The sequence below is a fragment of the Bos mutus genome, chromosome 15 (assembly GCF_027580195.1).
Source record: "Bos mutus isolate GX-2022 chromosome 15, NWIPB_WYAK_1.1, whole genome shotgun sequence".
In the NCBI taxonomy this organism is placed as follows: domain Eukaryota; kingdom Metazoa; phylum Chordata; class Mammalia; order Artiodactyla; family Bovidae; genus Bos; species Bos mutus.
This window is the reverse complement of record NC_091631.1, coordinates 2128692-2149564: the sequence shown is the minus strand read 5'-3', so window position 1 is coordinate 2149564 and position 20873 is coordinate 2128692. Positions and strand designations below refer to the sequence as shown.

The 20873-nt window shown below is 41.1% G+C and overlaps 1 pseudogene; it reads left to right on the top strand.

The window, feature by feature from the left end:
• Positions 1–17394: 17394 nt before the first annotated feature.
• On the top strand, positions 17395–18338 carry LOC102277288 (olfactory receptor 5B3-like; annotated as a pseudogene).
• Positions 18339–20873: the final 2535 nt, after the last annotated feature.

Here is a 20873-nt window from a genome sequence, read left to right as displayed (position 1 = left end):
CATCTTTGAGCCTCATTGTCTCTATAAAATGAGATGGTAATTAGATCAACAATTATTATAACAGTTAAATGAGGTAATATATTTTTTAAAAGCACAACTAGAGTGTTGCTATGAAAGTGAAAGAGAGTGAAAATGAAAGTCACTCAGTTCTGTCTGATTCTTTGCAACCCCATGGTCCATGGAATTCTCCAGGCCAGAGTAGTGCAGTGGGCAGTCAACAAAAGAGTCTGAAATGCAGTACTTGGATGCAATCTCAAAAATGACAGAATGATCTCTGTTTGTTTCCAAGGCAAACCATTCAATGTCACAGTAATCCAAGTCTATGCTCCAACCAGTAATGCTGAAGAAGCTGAAGCTGAATGGTTCTATTAAGACCTACAAGATCTTCTAGAACTAACACTCAAAAAAGATGTCCTTTTCAATATATGGGACTGGAATGCAAAAGTAGGATGTCAAGAGATACCTGGGATGACAGGCGAATTTGGCCTTGGAATACAGAATGAAGCAGGGCAAAGGCTAACATAGTTCTGCCAAGAGAATGCCCTGGTCATAGCAAATACCCTCTTCTAACAACGCAAGAGACGACTCTACACATGGACATCTCAGGATGGTCAATACTGAGATCAGATTGATTATATCTTTGCAGCCAAAGATGGAGAAGCTCTATACAGTCAGCAAAAACAAGACCAGGAGCTGACTGTGGCTCAGGCCATGAACTCCTTATTGCCAAATTCATACTTAAATTGAAGAAAGTAGGGAAAACCACTAGACCATTCAGGTACAACCTAAATCAAATCCCTTATGATTATACAGTGGAAGTGAGAAATAGATTTAAGGGACTAGATCTGATAGACAGAGTGCCTGAAGAACTATGGATGGAGGTTCATGACACTGTACAGGAGGCAGTGATCAAGACCATCCCCAAGAAGAAGAAGTGCAAAAAGGTAAAATGGCTGTCTGAGGAGGCCTCACAAATAGCTGAGAAAAGAAGAGAAGCTAAAGGCAAAGGAAAGATATATCCATTTTAATGCAGAGTTCCAAAGAATAGCAAGGAGAGATAAGAAAGCCTTCCTAAGTGACAAGTGTACAGAAATGGAGGAAAGCAACAGAATGGGAAAGACTAGAGATCTCTTCAAGAGAACTAGAGATACCAAGGGAACATTTCATGCAAAGATGGGCTCAATAAAGGACAGAAATGGTATGGACCTAACAGAAGCAGAAGATATTAAGAAGAGGTGGCAAGAATACACAGAAGAACTGTACAAAAATGATCTTCACAACCCAGATAATCATGATGGTGTGATCACTCACCTAGAGCCAGACATCCTGGAATGTGAAGTCAAGTGGGCCTTAGGAAGCATCACTATGAACAAAGCTAGTGGAAGTGATGGAATTCTAGTTGAGCTATTTAAAATCCTAAAGGATAATGCTGTGAAAGTACTGCACTCAATATGCCAGCAAATTTGGAAAACTCAGCAGTGGCCACAGGACTGGAAAAAGTCAGTTTTCAATCCAATTCCAAAGAAAGGCAATGCCAAAGAATGCTCAAACTACTGCACAGTCGCACTCATCTCACACACTAGTAAAGTAATGCTCAAAATTCTCCAAGCCAGGGTTCAGCAATATGTGAACTGTGAACTTCCAGATGTTCAAACTGTATTAGAAAAGACAGAGGAACCAGAGATCAAATTGCCAACATTCATTGGCTCATGGAAAAAGCAAGAGAGTTCCAGAAAAACATCTACTTATGCTTCACAGACTATGCCAAAGTCTTTGACTGTGTGGATCACAACAAACTGTGGAAAATTCTGAAAGAGATGGGAATACCAGACCACCTGACCTGCCTCTTGAGAAACCTGTATGCAGGTCAGGAAGCAACAGTTAGAACTGGACATGGAACAACAGACTGGTTCCAAATTGGGAGAGGAGTACATCAAGGCTGTGTGTTGTCACCCTGCTTATTTAACTTATATGTTAGGCAAAATGCTGGGCTGGATGAAGCAGAAGCTGAAATCAAGATTGCCAGGAGAAATATCAATAACCTCAAATATGAAGATGACACCACACTTATGGCAGAAAGTGAAGAAGAACTAAAGAGCCTCTTGATGAAAGTGAAAGAAAAGAGTGAAAAATTTGGCTTAAAGCATCCGGTCCCATCACTCATGGCAAATAAATGGGGAAATAATTGAAACAATGAGAGACTTTATAGTTCTGGGCTCCAAAATCACTGCAGATGGTGACTGCAGCCTTGAAATTAAAAGATGCTTGCTCCTTGGAAGAAAAGCTATAACCAGCCTAGACAACATATTAAAAAGCAGAGGCATTACTTTGCCAACAAAGGTCTGTCTAGTCAGAGCTATGGTTTTTCCAGTAGTCACGTATGGATGTGTGGACTATAAAGAAAGCTGAGCACTGAGGAACTGATGCTTTTGAATTGTGGAATTGGAGAAGACTCTTGAAAGTCCCTTGGACTACAAGGAGATTCAGTGAGTTAATCCTGAAGAAAATCAGTCCTGAATATTCATTGCAAGGACTGATGCTGAAGCTGAAACTCCAATATTTGGCCACCTGATTCAAAAAACTCACTCACGGGAAAAGACTCTGATGCTGAGAAAGATTGAGGGTAGGAGGAGAAGGGGACGACAGAGTATGTGATGGTTGGATGGCATCACCGAACCAATGGACATGAGTTTGAGTAAGCTCCGGGAGTTGGTGATGGACAAGGGAGACTATTTGTGCTGCAATCCATGGGGTTGCAAAGAGTTGGACAGGACTGAGTTACTGAACTGAACTGAGCTGTTCATTTCTCCAGGGGATTTTCCCAACCCAGAGATTGCATAGCAAATCCTGATAAATTGTTATGTTATCATTACTGAAGACGGTAGGTATTGCAAGAGGGCATCAGAGGGCAAACACACTGAAACCATACTCACAAAAAACTAGTCAATCTAATCACACTAGGACCACAGCCTTGTCTAACTCAATAAAATAAGCCATGCTCTTGGGGCAAACCAAGATGGGTGAGTCATGGTGGAGAGATCTGACAGAATGTGGTCCACTGGAGAAGGGAATGGCAAACCACTTCAGTATTCTTGCCTTGAGAACCCCATGGACAATATGAAAAGGCAAAATGATAGGATACTGAAAGAGAAACTCCCCAGGTCAGTAGGTGCCCAATAGGCTACTGGAAATCAGTGGAGAAATAACTCCAGAAAGAATGAAGGGATGGAGCCAAAGCAAAAACAATACCCAGCTGTGGATGTGACTAGTGATAGAAGCAAGGTCCGATGCTGTAAAGAGCAATATTGCATAGGAACCTGGAATGTCAGGTTCATGAATCAAGGCAAATTAGAAGTGGTCAAACAAGAGATGGCAAGAGTGAATGTCGACATTCTAGGAATCAGCAAACTGAAATGGACTGGAATGGGTGAATTTAACTCAGATGACCATTATATCTACTACTGCGGGCAGGAATCCCTCAGAAGAAATGGAGTGGCCATCATGGTCAACAAAAGAATCTGAAATGCAGTACTTGGATGCAATCTCAAAAACGACAGAATGATCTCTGTTCGTTTCCAAGGCAAATCATTCAATATTACAGTAATCCAAGTCTATGCCCCAACCAGTAACGCTGAAGAAGCTGAAGTTGAACAGTTCTATGAAGACCTACAAGACCTTTTAGAACTAACACCCAAAAAAGATGTCCTTTTCATTATAGGGGACTGGAATGCAAAAGTAGGAAGTCAAGAAACACCTGGAGTAACAGGCAAATTTGGCCTTGGAATACGGAATGAAGCAGGGCAAAGACTAATAGAGTTTTGCCAAGAAAATGCTCTGGTCATAACACCCTCTTCCAACAACACAAGAGAAGACTCCATACATGGACATCACCAGATGGTCAACACCAAAATCAGATTGATTATATTCTTTGCAGCCAAAGATGGAGAAGCTCTATACAGTCAGCAAAAACAAGACCAGGAGCAGCCTGTGCCTCAGGCCATGAACTCCTTATTGCCAAATTCAGACTGAAATTGAAGAAAGTAGGGAAAACCACTAGGCCATTCAGGTATGACCTAAATCAAATCCATTATGATTATACAGTGGAAGTGAGAAATAGTTTTAAGGGCCTAGACCTGATAGATAGAGTGCCTGATGAACTATGGAATGAGGTTCGTGACACTGTACAGGAAACAGGGATCAAGACCATCCCCATGGAAAAGAAATGCAAAAAAGCAAAATGGCTGTCTTGGGGAGGCCTTACAAATAGCTGTGAAAAGAAGAGAAGTGAAAAGCAAAGGAGAAAAGGAAAGATATAAAAATCTGAATGCAGAGTTCCAAAGAATAGCAAGAAGAGATAAGAAAGCCTTCTTCAGGGATCAATGCAAAGAAATAGAGGAAAACAACAGAATGGAAAAGACTAGGGATCTCTTCAAGAAAATAAGAGATACCAAAGGAACATTTCATGCAAAGATGGGCTCAATAAAGGACAGAAATGGTATGGACCTAACAGAAGCAGAAGATATTAAGAAGAGATGGCAAGAATACACAGAACTGTACCAAAAAGATCTTCACAACCCAGATAATCATGATGGTGTGATCACTCACCTAGAGCCAGACATCCTGGAATGTGAAGTCAAGTGGGCCTTAGAAAGCATCACTACGAACAAAGCTAGTGGAGGTGATAGAATTCCAGTTGAGCTGTTCCAAATCCTGAAAGATGATGCTGTGAAAGTGCTGCATTCAATATGCCAGCAAATTTGGAAAACTCAGCAGTGGCCACAGGACTGGAAAAGGTCAGTTTTCATTCCAATCCCAAAGAAAGGCAATGCCAAAGAATGATCAAACTACCGCAGAATTGCACTCATCTCACACGCTAGTAAAGTAATGCTCAAAATTCTCCAAGCCAGGCTTCAGCAATATGTGAACTGTGAACTTCCTGATGTTCAAGCTGGTTTTAGAAAAGGCAGAGGAACCAGAGATCAAATTGCCAACATCCACTGGATCATGGAAAAAGCAAGACAGTTCCAGAAAAGTATCTATTTCTGCTTTATTGACTATGCCAAAGCCTTTGACTGTGTGGATCACAATAAAGTGTGGAAAATTCTGAAAGAGATGGGAATACCAGACTACCTGACCTGCCTCTTGAGACACCTGTATGCAGGTCAGGAAGCAACAGTTGGAAGTGGACATGGAACAACAGACTGGTTCCAAATAGGAAAAGGAGTATGTCAAGGCTGTATATTGTCACCCTGTTTATTTAACTTATATGCAGAGTACATCATGAGTAACGCTGGACTGGAAGAAACACAAGCTGGAATCAAGATTGCTGGGAGAAATATCAATAACCTCAGATATACAGATGACACCACCTTTATGACAGAAAGTGAAGAGGAACTAAAAAGCCTCTTAATGAAAGTGAAACTGGAGAGTGAAAAAGTTGGCTTAAAACTCAACATTCAGAAAACGAAGATCATAGCATCTGGTCCCATCACTTCACGGGAAATAGATGAGGAAACAGTGGAAACAGTGTCAGACTTTATTTTTCTGGGCTCCAAAATCACTGCAGATGGTGACTGCAGCCATGAAATTAAAAGACACTTACTCCTTGGAAGGAAAGTTATGACCAACCTAGATAGCATATTCAAAAGCAAAGACATTACTTTGCCAACAAAGTTTCGTCTAGTCAAGGCTATGGTTTTTCCTGTGGTCATGTATGGATGTGAGAGTTGGACTGTGAGAAGGCTGAGCACCAAAGAATTGATGCTTTTGAACTGTGGTGTTGGAGAAGACTCTTGAGAGTCCCTTGGACTGCATGGAGATCCAACCAGTCTGTTCTGAAGGACATCAGCCCTGGGATTTCTTTGGAAGGAATGATGCTAAAGCTGAAACGCCAGTACTTTGGCCACCTCATGCGAAGAGTTGACTCATTGGAAAAGACTCTGATGCTGGAAGGGATCGGGGGCAGGAGGAGAAGGGGACGGCAGAGGATGAGATGGCTGGATGGCATCACTGACTTGATGGACGTGAGTCTGAGTGAACTCTGGGAGTTGGTGATGGACAGGGAGGCCTAGCGTGCTGCGATTCATGGGGTCGCAGAGTCAGACATGACTGAGTGTCTAATCTGATCTGATCTTGGTTTAGGAAAGGCGGATGGTGATTTTCAGGGTTTCAAGATATGGGTGAGTTTGAAGTCTGGGAGACCTATTTCTTCATGTGCCTTTTCCTCACACATGAGTTCATTTAGTCTTTCCTGTGCCCTGCAGGATTTCTTACTCTATCCCAGACATTTTAGGGCTTACCTGGTGGTGTGTTGGTAAAGAATCCACCTGTCAATGCAGAAAGTGCTGGTTCGATCTCTGGATGGGGAAAATCCCTTGGAGTAAGCAGTGGCAAGCCACTCCAGCATTCTTGGCTGGAAAATCCCATGGACAGAGGAGTCCACGGGGTTGCAAAAGATTTCAGCACAACTTAGTTACTTAACAACCGCAGACATTTTATATGAAAATTCAGGGATGTTCAGCCTACCTTGCTTAATTTTCCTTCTGATCCATCTTTGAAGGAGTTTTCTTCTATAAAACTCATTTTTACCCACTTCACTCGCATTCACTAGCTGGGTCACAGAAATACAGGATTGATAAATGTTGGACCAGGAGTTTAATTCTAGTCTGCACCTCTGCTCTGGGGCAAGGTCCATGGTTGTACTTTTTAGTTGAGATTTGGAATATTGGAAGAATGTTCATTCTCTGGCAGCGTTTGTCTCTAAAATCTTCCTCTGTCCATACTGCTATTTAAGTTTCCATTCCTAGTCTCTAAAGGGTTTGAGCTTATCAATTTCTGAAAAACATGGTGAAATAACCTATAACAATTTATAGCATACGCTAGGTCCTATGATCTCTAATAAGAGAAGTATATATTTAGATATAGATATGTCTCAATCTTCATAGTAAATGTTAACTCTTTTATGAATGTTTTAGAGATACTAAAAATGAGAATTTGAGAAGGTATTTCCTAAATTGCATATCTAATACAGCATAAATTTAAGATTTAAAGGAATATATGGTTCATTTTACAACCTTTGCTTCTAAATGACTGCTCCGTCAAATTTTCTGAAAAGGGTAAGATTGTGAGGTAAAGGATAGTAAATAGCATACAGATCTAAAAAGATCTCATGAGGACTCTTCTGGAATCTAAACAACTGTTAATTCAAACACTGTAAGCTTCCACCACAATGACATGAGAAGAGAGAAAACAATGAAATTGCCACCTACTCAGTCGGAGCATCTCCTGCTGTTTTTGCCCGTCCCCTTTAGGAACATAATGTAGAGCTTCATGAGCATAACTGAACTTCCAACTAGTGGAATTATTTTGTAATGTGACTCTATCCCAGTTTTTTCAGGAAAATGTTTATGACATTCCAATTTGAGCTCAAATAGCTCACAGTATCAGCTTCCTGACTGCTTTTTACATGTATTACACTTGCTCAAAACGTGGATGGAATATAGAAGCTTACCTGTCTCTTGAAAATAGGCTGCAAATCCTGAATTTTCAGTCTGATCTAAAGCTCTTCAAGGGTAGAATTTAAAAATTCTGTGGAAGAAGCTCTCTGTGTGATGCTAACCAAAGGGTGTCCTTATAATTGTCACTTACCTTAGAACAAACTTTTGTGAAATAGATATAATATGATTGACACATCAGCATAATTCAGTGACTTGTGGCCACGAAGAGCTAAGGACAGAAGGTCTATAGTATGGCTCAGTAAATCACTGTCATTTTGACTACATTCCATATGATGTTTATCTTGGGGTTTCCCCTGTCAGTGGTTGCAGACTCACAGGAAATCCTGTTTTGAGGAAGGCCTTTATGTGTACTAGCAACTATTCACATTCTGATGAGTAAATAAATGGCCAGAGAGGTTCCGTATGTAGTCTGTTCCTTCTAAAATGATGTCAAGGAAAACTGTTTTGGGATTTTGGAAGCTAATTAATGGGAGCCAGGAGGGAATGTTAGGGACCTTGAGCTCGTCTCAGGACAAGCCCCCATGAGATAGCCAAAGGCGCTCATTCCACTTACTCTAGAAAGAAGCAATTAAACTGCCTCGAGAATGAGCTTGGCTTCCTGAGCCAGGAGCACGCAGATATATTTACATTATTTTCTTGTCATTTCTTTCTTTTTTTCAGTTTAACTGTAATTTATTTGCAGCTTCATATTTTAGTGTACAGTTCTGAGAGTTTGGACAAATGTGTGTGATCATGTAACCACCAACACAATCAAAATTAAAAACAGGCTTGTCTGCCCTCAAATTTCCCTGCTGTTTCTCAGGGAAGCTCTCCTGCCACTCCCAGATACTGGGACCTGAATTTGTCATATGACTGTTCCTTTGTAAGAAACATCATACAAGTGAAATCATATAGCATGTAGCTTTTGGAGTCTGGCTACTCTCATCTGGGATAACATATAATACATTCATCCTTTTGTGGCTCATATCAGTAGACTGGTATTTTTTATTTATCAAGTACTATTCTATTATACGGAATATAGCCAGGCTGTTTTTTTTAGTTTTATTGATTACAGTTACATCTGCCATAAACATTTGCATATAGTTTTGTGTTTGAACACTGGTTTGCATTTTGCTTGAGTAAATACCTTTAAGTGGAATTGTTGGCTGATGGGGTAAGTTTATGTCTCACTTTATAAGACTGCCAACTTTATAAACAAGTAACATACCACTTGCATTCCCACCGGTAAAGTATCCCAATTCCTTCATGCCATTGCCAGTCCTTGGTACTGTCTACACCAGGGTTGAGTGTTCCTGACAGAACGAAGCAGCTGAGTGAAGGTACTAGGCCGTGAGGAAGTTATGTTGCTTACAGAACTTAGGGAAGTCGACTGGTTCCACAGTAGCAATTGCTGGAACCATAGGTGCCTGAAGCCGTGATATTGTTCAGGAGAAGTAAGGGAAAAATGAAAGTTTTTAATGATATCTAGAAAATGATACAAAGGCTTTAAGAAGTTCTGACATTTCCCTGGGTATTGAGAAGGTTATGGTCATGTTCAAGATTATGGAAAGAACAATTGGTGGTTTAGTCGCTAAGTCTTGTCTGACTTTTGTGACTCCATGGACTGTAGCCTGCCAGGCTCCTCTGTCCATGGGATTCTCCACGCAAGAATACTGGAGTGAGTTGCCATTTCCTTCTCCAAGGGATCTTCCCGACTGAGGTATCAAACCTGGGTCTCCTGTACTGCAGGCAGATTCTTTACCAACTGAGCTATGAGGAAAGAACAGAGCAGATGCCAATTACTTATTCCAGCTGACCTTGAGGACCTGCACAAACAGAAAGCAAAACCCAAAGCAAGATCTGTCAACTGTCTAAATTTCGGATATGGTCCCCAATCCACACATTCAGACCCTCTCATCAAAATGTGTATAGGGAAAACTCTGACTATTGGTTGGCCAACACAACAGCTGCAACCCCAGAGAAGACAGGCTTATAAATAAAAATGAGATTTTAAAAGACTGGGCAGAGACTTTAGTGGCTCTACAGCACAGGGAAACAGACCCTAAAATTAGTACAGTCAGGTCACTAAACAAACAAAAGCAAATATCAAACAATTACAGTTTAGTTCAGTTCAGTCACTCAGTCGTCTCTGACTCTCTGCGACCCCATGAATCACAGCACGCCAGGCCACCCTGTCCATCACCAACTCCCGGAGTTCATCCAAACTCACGTCCATCAAGTCGGTGATGCCATCCACCCATCTCATCGTCTGTCGTTCCCTTCTCCTCCTGCCCCCAATCCTTCCCAGCATCAGGGTCTTTTCCAATGAGTCAACTCTTTGCATGAGGTGACCAAAGTACTGGAGTTTCAGCTTTAGCATCAGTCCTTTCAAAGAACACCCAGGACTGATCTCCTTTAGAATGGACTGGTTGGATCTCCTTGCAGTCCAAGGGACTCTCAAGAGTCTTCTCCAACACCACAGTTCAAAAGCATCAATTCTTCAGTGCTCAGCCTTCTTCACAGTCCAACTCTCACATCCATACATGACCACAGGAAAAACCATAGCCTTGACTAGACAGACCTTTGTTGGAAAAGTAATGTCTCTGCTTTTGAATATGCTATCTATGTTGGTCATAATTTTCCTTCCAAGGAGTAAGCGTCTTTTAATTTCATGGCTGCAGTCACCATCTGCAGTGATTTTGGAGCCCCAAAAAATAAAGCCTGACACTGTTTCCACTGTTTCTCCATCTATTTCCCATGAAGTGATGGGACCAGATACCATGATCTTTGTTTTCTGAATGTTGAGTTTTAAGCCAACTTTTTCACTGTCCTCTTTCACTTTCATCAAGAGGCTTTTTAGTTCCTCTTCACTTTTTGCCATAATGGTGGTGTCATCTGCATATCTGAAGTTATTGATATTTCTCCCAGCAATCTTAATTCTAGCTTGTGCTTCTTCCAGCCCAGCGTTTCTCATGACATACTCTGCATATAAGTTAAATAAGCATGGTGACAATATACAGCCTTGACGTACTCCTTTTCCTATTTGGAACCAGTCTGTTGTTCCATGTCCAGTTCTAACTGTTGCTTCACAGAGCTAGTCAGAATTCAGTTTCTACACTATATTGTCTAAAGCATCCATTTATTTAACACACACACACACACACAATGTGAATCATGAAAATTTGGAGGAAAATATGAAAAAGTAGTCAACAGAAACTCTCTGAGGATGTCCACACACTTTCAAAGAACTGAGGGAAACAACAGGTAAAGAATTGAAGGAAAACACAGGTGGCACATTGGTAAAGAACCTGCCTGCTACTGCAGGAGACATAAGAGAGGCAGGCTCGAGCCCTGAGATGAGAAGATCCCCTGGAAGAGGAAATGGCAACCCACTCCAGCATTCTTGCCTGGAGAATCCCATGGACAGAGGAGCCTGTCAGGTTACAGTTCATAGGGTCGCAAAGAGTCGGGCAGGAATGAAGCAACAGTTCACACAAACACGCGTGATTACAGTGACTCATGTAATAGAGACTGGGAGTCTCTGGTGGCTCAGTGGTAAAGAATCTGCCGGCCAGTGAAGGAGATGGAGGAGATGTGGGTTTGATGCCTGGGTCAGGAAGATCCCCTGGAGAAGAAAATGGCAACCCATTCCAGTATTCTTGCCTGGAAAGTCCCATGGAGAGAGAAGCCTGGAGGGCTATAGCCCATGGGGGTCGCAAAGAGCTGGACTTGACTTAGCAACTAAACAACAACATCTAATAGAGAATATCAACAAAGATATTAAAGTTATAAAAAAGAAGCAGTTAGAAATTCTGGAGTTATAATTTTAACTTTATTAAAGTTCAAAATGTTTCTATATTAAGAAACATCATTTATAAAATAAAAAGATTAAACCACAAATTTGGAGAGAAAGTTTGCAAACCAAATATCTAATTAAAAAGATAATTTTGAGAATATAGAAATCTTATAACTCAGTAATGGGAAGACAAATGTCTCAATTGAAGATGGGGAAAATTTGAAAATACATTTTATAGAAAAACATGTATTAGTACCTAACATCCACATGAAGAGATAATGATCATAAATCATAAAAATTAAAATGACAATGAGATACCATATCAGATACACTGGGATGGCTATAACTGAATAAACAGATTATAACAGATATTTTTGGACATGTGGTAAAAAGCAAATCTCCATATATTACTAGTAGTCTTTAAGTTTTGGATAAGTGGGTGCTGAAGAATTGGTCCAAACTCTTCTATTACTGATAGGTCAGTTGGTAGAGAATCTGCCTGCAGTGCAGGAGACCCCAATTCAATTCCTGGGTCAGGAAGATCTGCTGGAGAAGGGATAGGCTAACCATGTCAGCATTTTTGGGCTTCCCTGGTGGCACAGCTGGTAAAGAATCTGCCTGCAATGCAGGAGACCTGGCTTGGATCCCTGGGTTGGGAAGATCCCCTAGAGAAGGGAAAGGCTACCCACTCCAGTATTCTGGCCTGGAGAATCCCATGGCCTGTATAGTCCATGGGGTCACAGAGTTGGACACGACTGAGACACTTTTTCACTTTCACTTTCTTTCACTTCTGTTAGAGTAAATTCCCCTGAAGTACCTTTACATGAGGAGACAAAAAACTGCTAGAAGGGGGAACTCTGTTTCAAGACACTTGCCCTCACAAGACGTCACTTGTTAAAGGTAATAGGGTGAAACACTAGAGGGCTGGACTAGGCAATTCTGAATTTTGAGGAGACAAACTCAGTAGAGTTCCAATCAAAATTCCTGCAAAGTCAGTCAGAAAGAGAAAAGCAAATATTGTGTACTAGCACATATATAGGAAATCTGGAAAAATGGTACTGAAGAACCTATTTGCAGGGCAGGAACAGAGACGCAGACACAGAGAACAGACTGTGGGCACAGCGGGGAAGGAGAGGGTGGGGCAGATCGAGAGAGCAGCATTGGAACGTGCACATCACCATAAACAAAACAGGCAGCTGGCGGGGCGGCACTGTGTAGCTGTCTGCCGTAAGGAGAGGGTGGGGGATTGGTGAAGTAGGTGAAAGCGATTAAAAGGCACCATCTCCAATTATACTAGTTAATAGTGCTACAAAAACTTTAAATTGAGAGAGATGGTAACTAACCTCATTGCGGTGATCATCTTTAATGCGTATAAGTCACAGTGTTATACACCTGAAACTCATGTACCATTGTATGTCAATTCTGCGCCCAACTTTTAGGAAGGCGGAAGGAGTTCACCACTGGTAGATCTGCCTGATAGGAAATGCTAAAGGCAGTCCTTCAAGTTGAAATGAGAAGACATTAGACAGCAATACAAAAGCATATGAAAATAGAAAACTCACCAATAAAGGCAAATATATAGAATTTTGCAATATGGTAATTGAAGTATGTAAATCACTTTGAATTCTAGCATAGAATATAAAAGGTAAACAGATAAAAATAACTATAACTGTAATTTTGTATTACCAGATACCAAATATGAAAAGATACAATTTGTGATATGAGTAACGAAAAGAGAAAGAGAGGTATATAGGAGCAGAGTTTTGTAAGTGGTGGAAGTTAAATTGTTACCAGTCAAAAAGACAGTTGTAACTAAGAGATGTTTTGTGTAAGCCCCAAGGTAATCCCAAAGACAGTACCAGCAGAAGACGCACCACAGAAAATGAGAAAGGGATCAGTCTATCACTACAAAAAGTCAGCGACGCACAAAGCAAGGTATCAAGAGAATAAAAGAGGGGGAAATGGCTACAAGACAGCAAAAGACAGCAAAATGAAAATAACTAGTCCCTCTGTGATGGCTAATTATATGTATCAACTAGAGTAGGTCAGGGAATGCCCGATATGTTATTAACCACTGTCTTTGCGTGTGACTGTGCGGGTGTTCATAGACGAGACCAGCATTTCAATCAGCGACATGAGTGAAGCAGATGACCCTCTCCGATGTGAGTGATGACCATCCAATCCATTGTGGGCCTGAATAAAACAAAATGGTAGCAAGTTGAATTCACTTTCTACTTGACTGCTTGAGCTTAAGACATTGATAGTCTGCTCTTGGCATTAAAAAGCTCAGGGTTTTTGTTAAGGTGATAGAACTCTTCTGTATTGTAATTGTGGCAGTGGTACCTGACCAGATAAAACTTAACCAAACTCTTAGAATAATACACTAAAAGCTGTGGATGTTGATGGTTTGTACATTATACTTTGAGGAAAAAGTGGAAAAAAAAATGAAGAACAAGCAGTGAATGTGAAAACACGTGTACACTCTCAATATATCCAGCAGAATCCCACAAGCTATTTAATTCTGTCTTCCCTAAAAACATGGGATGAGAGCTACAGATGCTCTCATGGGGGAAAGCCGCAGAGAATTCTGTGTTTCTATGGCTCCCTTCTGACTCCCATGAGCCAGCTTCTGAAATCCCAACATAAATCTACATGACATCACTGACTGTGCTGAGCCCCTTGGCCATCGTTTAGCAAACACAGGCATCCCTGTCTGACCTCAAACCTGAGGATTTGCTATAGTGGCCAGAGAAAACGTCTCAGAGTAAAATTATATTGATCAGCTTTAAAGTGATAACCTCTCAGCAAGGTGTTTCATGGAGCTTCCCTCATCTGCTAGTTGCAAGCACAAGTCTGTACAAAATATATGAAAAGAGGTAATATTATTAATTGTTTTTCAAACAAGGAGAAGAAAAGTGACTTCTCCAAGAGCATAGTCAGAATTAGTGGTGAATTCGGGACTTTTATGCAGGTTTCTAACTCCATGTTGGGTGCCTTCCTCCATCTTTACTTGTCTTCGAGGTCTTGGAATCTTTGGACCGGTATCTGATAAAGAACGTCTCAACAGTGGTGGTTTAGTCACTAACTCGTGTCCAACTCTTGCAAAGCTATGAACTGTAGCCCGCCAGGCTCTTCTGTCCATGGGATTTTTCCAGGCAAGAGTACTGGAGTGGGTTGCTATTTCCTTCTCCAGGGGATCTTCTGGACCCAGGAACTGAACCCAGGGTGTCCTGCATCACAGGCGGATTCTTTACCAACTGAGCTACAAGGGATATGCGCTTTATTCCATGACTAAATATCTGATTGCATTATCACTCTTCGGATTGACTCTCTTCTTTTCCAGCAGCAAGGTAAGCTTCTATGTTTCATATACATTTTTAGTGAGAAGTATAATTCATGTAAGATCTATGGGGCAGCTATATGTACTATGAATTATCTGAGCACAGAAAGAGATGGCCTCAACATTTTTTTTCTAAAACGGTGAGTTGAGGCTGAAGTTTGAATGTCAAAATTTCCATTAACGGGAGTTTAGAGATATGTACGGAATAAAGTCATGTTGTTCTCCTATAAAAGAATAGCAAAAAAAAAAAAAATTAATTATAAATGGCCCTGTTACTAAGTCCTAATCTCATGTTAGTTACTATCCTATGTCCTCTCATTGGAGGCAAGAAAGAAAACCACAAGAGAGTGAAATAACGCTTCTTCAAACCACAGAAGTGTTCTGATCAAGTTAGCGAGATCTCTACTCTATTGTAATCTTCCCCCATAATCTCATCCTTGTGATTACTCTCACATTTGCAAATGCAGCTAGTGAGGTGGCGGAAAGCACAGGCTTCTGATTTGGTCACGGCCGGGTTTGAATCTTGAATCCTGAATCTTTTTCATACTAACTATGTAATTCTGCAGCTTTACATAGCTGCTCAAGTCCTCAGTGTTCTTACTGGTAAAATGGGTATTATAACATGGTCCACCTTACAGCATCACTGAGGATTAAAAGGAAAGGTGGGCTTCCCTGGTGGCTCAGACAGTAAAGAATTTCCCTGGGTTGGGGAGATTCCCTGGGGAAGGGAAAGGCTACCCACTCCAGTACTCTTGCCTGGAGAATTCCACGGACAGAAGAGCTTGGCAAGCTATAGTCCATGTGGTTGCAAACAGTTGGACACAACTGAGCAACTTCCACTCACTCACTCACTCACTCACTCAGAGGAATGAGTGTGTATTATTTATATACATGTGTATATACATATAAACACACGAGTAACTATATGTGTATACATATGCATAAACATAGATTCATATGCTCTTAATGGGGGCTTCCCCAGCGGCTCAGCTGCTAAAGAACCCACCTGTCAATGCAGGAGATGTAAGACAAGTGGGTATGATCCCTGGGTGGGGAAGATCCCCTGGAGAAGGAAATGGCAACCCACTCCAGTATTCTTGTGTGAAAAATCCCAAGGACAGAGGAGCGTGGTGGGGAGTCCATGGGGTCGCAAAGAGCTGGACATGACTGAGTGCACACGCACACAACACAGCACATACATGCTCTCTGTAGCGAGCCAATGAGGTGAGATGCGGGTAACGAGAGAAAGAACGAGCTTAAAGAAAGAGACTCAACTCATGCTAAAATAAAGACTTTAAGAAAGAAAATAGACAAACGAATGGTTCATGTGGAGTGGCTGGAACAGCCATTGATGGTAGCAAAGACCCGGTAGACGGGGAGACATTGGAAGACACAAAAGTTTTGGTGGACAGAGTGTGAGATAAAGGAAGAGAGAGGCTGCAAGACTTCAAAACTCATCCACACCTGAATCCCTGATTTCACCTGCCTTTCTCAAACATGTAGCCTCTCATTCCATCCTAATGATAATGTCACAACTAATGATTATCAGGAGATGCTAGGCACTCAGCATTTGACTTTTTTTTTTTTTTTTTTGATACATTATTTCATCTAATTCTCATAATACTACCTTGAGGTATTATTCTTCTGTACATGGAGAAAACCAGGATCAAGTAGTTAGGTTACAACCAAAGACTCCTGGGTAGCAAATGGTATGACTTACATGCATCTCTTCCCAGAACCCAAGCTTCATACCCAATTCTCTGTCTTCCCCTCAGGACGGCCTCTGAGGGCAAGTGCTCTAGTTATCCTGCTGTATCTATTGCACACACGTGTCTCAGCCACTTAATGGGGAAGCCCAAACACTGAGTTTGGGCCAATGGAGACAATGAGTAATCGTAAATTGAGTAAAACTCAATTTTATTTATTTACTTATTGGAGGAGAGTTTAATTTATTTCTTTTAAAAATTTTATTGAAGTACAGTTGATTTACACTGCGTGTTTCACTTCTGTTGTACAGTAAAGTGACTCAGTTATACATACACATTCTTTTTCATGTTCTTTCCCACCATGGTTTACCACAAGCTATGGAATACAGTTCTCCGTGTTTTACAGTAGACCTGATTGTTTATCTATCCTGTATACCATACTTTGCATCTGTTAATCCCAAAGTCTCAGACCAGGGGGCCAAAGAACAACTCTTCATGGGTACAAAACTTGACTTCGACGGTAATCATTTTGTGAATTTAAATACAATACTCAACCCCTATACTTCAAAAGTTAAAAGAGGGTAACAACTAGTCAGTCTTACGAGCTTATTGAGAAAAGCAAATTGATACCCAGGTGAAGTGTACAGGGCAGCTCCAGGCACAACAGCAGCACAGAAATGTAAGCATTTACGAGGCTCAGGGAACTGAAATGACATGTATTCACTCTAGACATGCCATCTTGATCAAGACTTTATATTTTCATATTTCAGTTTACAAGTTTATAAAATTTAGACAGTAGGAGATGAACCATAAAGATCCTTCAGTTTCAACAATGTATAACTCTATAATTTATTAATATGCAGCAAAACTTGTTGCCAAAGCCATATTTTATATGAATAATATTGAGGCTGTAATTACTGCTATAATGCAATAATGCACATCTACCTATCTACCAATCATCCAGTTACCGATCTGTTTCAATTTCTCTCCATTCAATTTCTCTGTTCCTTTATTTCTCATTGCTCCAGGGCGTCTTGTGATTCCCAAACCACACCCATGGAGAACAAAACAGGAGTGACTGAGTTCGTCCTGCTGGGACTCGCCAGTGCCCCCGGACTGCAGGTCCCCTTATTCATCGTGTTTACTCTCATCCACCTCCTCAGCGTGGTTGGAACCCTGGGGATGGTTGTTTTGATTCTCATGGACTCTCGTCTTCACGTTCCCATGTACCTTTTCCTTAGTAATCTGTCTTTAGTGGACTTTTGTATTCTACAGCTGTCACTCCCAAGGTCACGGCTGAGCTGCTTGTGGGAGACCAGGTCACCTTCTACAATGCGTGTGCTGCTCAGATGTTCTTTTTCGTAGCCCTGGCCACCGTGGAAAATTTCCTCTTGCCCTCAATGCCTTATGATCACTATGCAGCCGTGTGCAAACCCCTGCTCTACACGACCGCCATGACAACCCGTGTGCGTGCTGGGCTGGCTGCAGGCTCCCACATCTACAGCTTCCTGAGTGCCTCTGTTCACAGCAGGGACACATTCAGTCTCTCTTTCTGTAGGTCCAATCCAGTGCATCCTTTTTCTGTGATGTTCCAGCAGTCGTGGCTCTCTCTTGCTCTGATAGACATGTTAGTGAGCTAGTTCTCGTCTTTGTGGCAAGCTTCAATATCTTTTTTTGCCCTCTTGGTTATCTTGATTTCCTACCTGTTCATATTTGTCACCATCCTGAAGATGCACTCAGCTGAGGGATATCAGAAGGCTTTATCCACCTGTGCTTCTCACCTCACCACAGTCTCCATCTTCTATGGGACCGCCATCTTTATGTACTCCCAGCCCAGCTCCAGTCATTCCATGGACACACACAAAACCGCATCTGTGTTCTATACGATGGTTATCCCCATGCTGAACCCCCTGGTCTATAGTTTAAGAAACAAGGAGGTTAAAAGTGCTTTCAAGAAGGCAGTGGAAAAAGCAAACTTGTCTCTAGGCTTCACCTTTTAAAGCTGTAATATTCCAAATAACCTAGTTTCATTCCTCTCCTGTTTTAACCATGAAATTATCACATTTTAGGGCCCACACCACTCTTAAATTACTGAGATACTGTTACCATTTCTCCTTCAAAAGTCCATCATCAAGAAAAGATAAAATGTCCAACTAAGTAATATCTGAATGAGGATGTCCACAGGGGTCTTTGAGTATTTGGTGCCCTGCTTGTAATAAACTTTATTAATTATATTTGATTCATTCATATGCTCTTATTTTCTCTACCACATAACAACACAAGCATATCAGTAAAACACTGGACACACAAAACCATGAATAAATGCAAGAAGCTCTGAAGACTTTGGTAAATTTCCTTAGATAAGAAAATGTGGTTAGAATGGTCTTTTTTCCCCAAGAACTTGTGGGTTTTTTTTTCTCCTGGTTGTGTTTTAGAAGCTGATTGAGAATTGACAGATATTAGTGAAATTAAATTGTGCTGTAGACACTTCATGGTCTTTCTTGCCACAGTGTCCTTCCACTTCTTTCAAGCAGCATCCAGATTGTCTTTGGGGAATCTCTTTATGTTAGTTGGTATAAATACTACTATTTTTGCTGTTATACAAGCAAAGTCCAAAATTACAGTGGCTTATCTTAACCACAGAGATTTTTCTTGCTCATCTATTGTTCAGTTAGTTGTTCTACAGAAGCTCAGTAGAACAGTAATCCAAGTTCTTTCTGTTTTGTGGCTCACATGATCTTTGCTCCTATTCTGTAAATCTAAAACATATCCTAAAAGCATTTATTATTTACAGTAACTAGCACATGGAAGCAACCTAGATGTCCATTGACAGATAAATGGATAAGGAAGTTGTGGTACATATACACACTGGAATGTTGCTAAGCTATAAAAAGGAGCACATTTGAGTCAGTTCTAATGGGATGGATGAACCTAGAGCCTATTATATGGAGTGAAGTGAGTCGGAAAGACAAGCACTGTATATTAACACATACATATGGAATCTAGAAAGTTGGTACCGATGATCCTGCGTGCAGAGCAGTGGAGGAGACACAGACACAGAGAGCAGACTTTGGGGCACAGTGGGGGGAGGAGAGGGTGGGCGGTTTGAGAGGACAGCACTGGCACACACAATGTCACGTGTGAGACAGACAGCCAGTGGGACGCTGCTGCTGGTCTGTTACAGCCTAGAGGGCTGGGAGGGGGAGGAGTGGGAGAGAAGTACAAGAGGGAGGGGGCCTGTGTACACCTATGCCATTTCACATGGTGCTGTACGAAGAAACATCACAATATTATAATCACCCTACGATTAAAAATAAAATATTAAAATTTTAAAAAGTAGCTTTTAAATGGCCCCAGTAGAAGACACATCACTATCATCATAAACTTAGAGCCAGAAGAGAATATATTAGGATTACAACATCCGTCCACACTGCTGTCCATCTCAGTACATCCAAACACAGTCTTGCAAATACTGGGAGTACGGAAGCCTCCAAGTATGTAGACGCAGAGAAAGGAATATCAGTGCAAGTTCCTATGGGCATCTTTATTACAGAATTGAGTTCCCCAAGGATCAAAGTAAAACACATAAATATTATTCTACTCGGATACTTAATATAGGTTATGTTTACTGTTGATAAGTACAATTATGTTTACATTATCTATGGAGGCTTAGAGTCACTGGAATGAACTGCATTACCATAACCAACTCAGATATTAAGCATTAAAATAGTTTGATACGTTTTGTCTTTTCAGTTCAGTTCATTTCAGTTCAGTTGCTCAGTCGTCTCTGACTCTTTGTGACCCCATGGACTGCAGCACGCCAGGCCTCCCTGTCCATCACCAACTTTCAGAGTTTACTCAAACTCATGTCCAGTGAGTCGGTGATGCCATCCAACCATCTCATCCTCTGTCGTCGCCTTCTCCTCCTGCCCTCAATCTCTCCCAGCATCAGGATCTTTCCAAATAAGTCAGCTCTTTGTCTTTTATGACTCACTAGATAGAATCTGTTTGATGTGTTGTCAGTGAGATATCTGGAGAAGGAAATGGCAACCCACTCCAGTGTTCTTGCCTGGAGAATCCCAGGGACAGGGGAGCCTGGTGGGCTGCCATCTATGGGGTCACACAGAGTCGGACACGACTGAAGTGACTTAGCAACAATGAGATTTCATTTCTAAGGAATGATGACAAAGTTTCCAGATAATCATTGTGTCTGTCAGTGGGAATCAAAAGCACTGAGTGACAATGTAGAAAATATTTCAGTCAAACAAAACACCAGTCATGCCTCTTAAAATGCTAATTTTACATAGAAGATTTATTTTATGAATGAATTATAAATATCCTGATTCAGATATTTAATATACTCATCCTGATGGGTGAAGCTGAAATAAAAGCTTCATCCATCCATTCATTCACACATTCATTCATTTAAAAATGTTTATTTAACTCTCCTATGATCCAGAAATTGATTTAGGTACCAAGGACTAGGGGCTTCCCTGGTGACTCAGATGAGAAAGAATCTGCCTGCAATGCAAGAG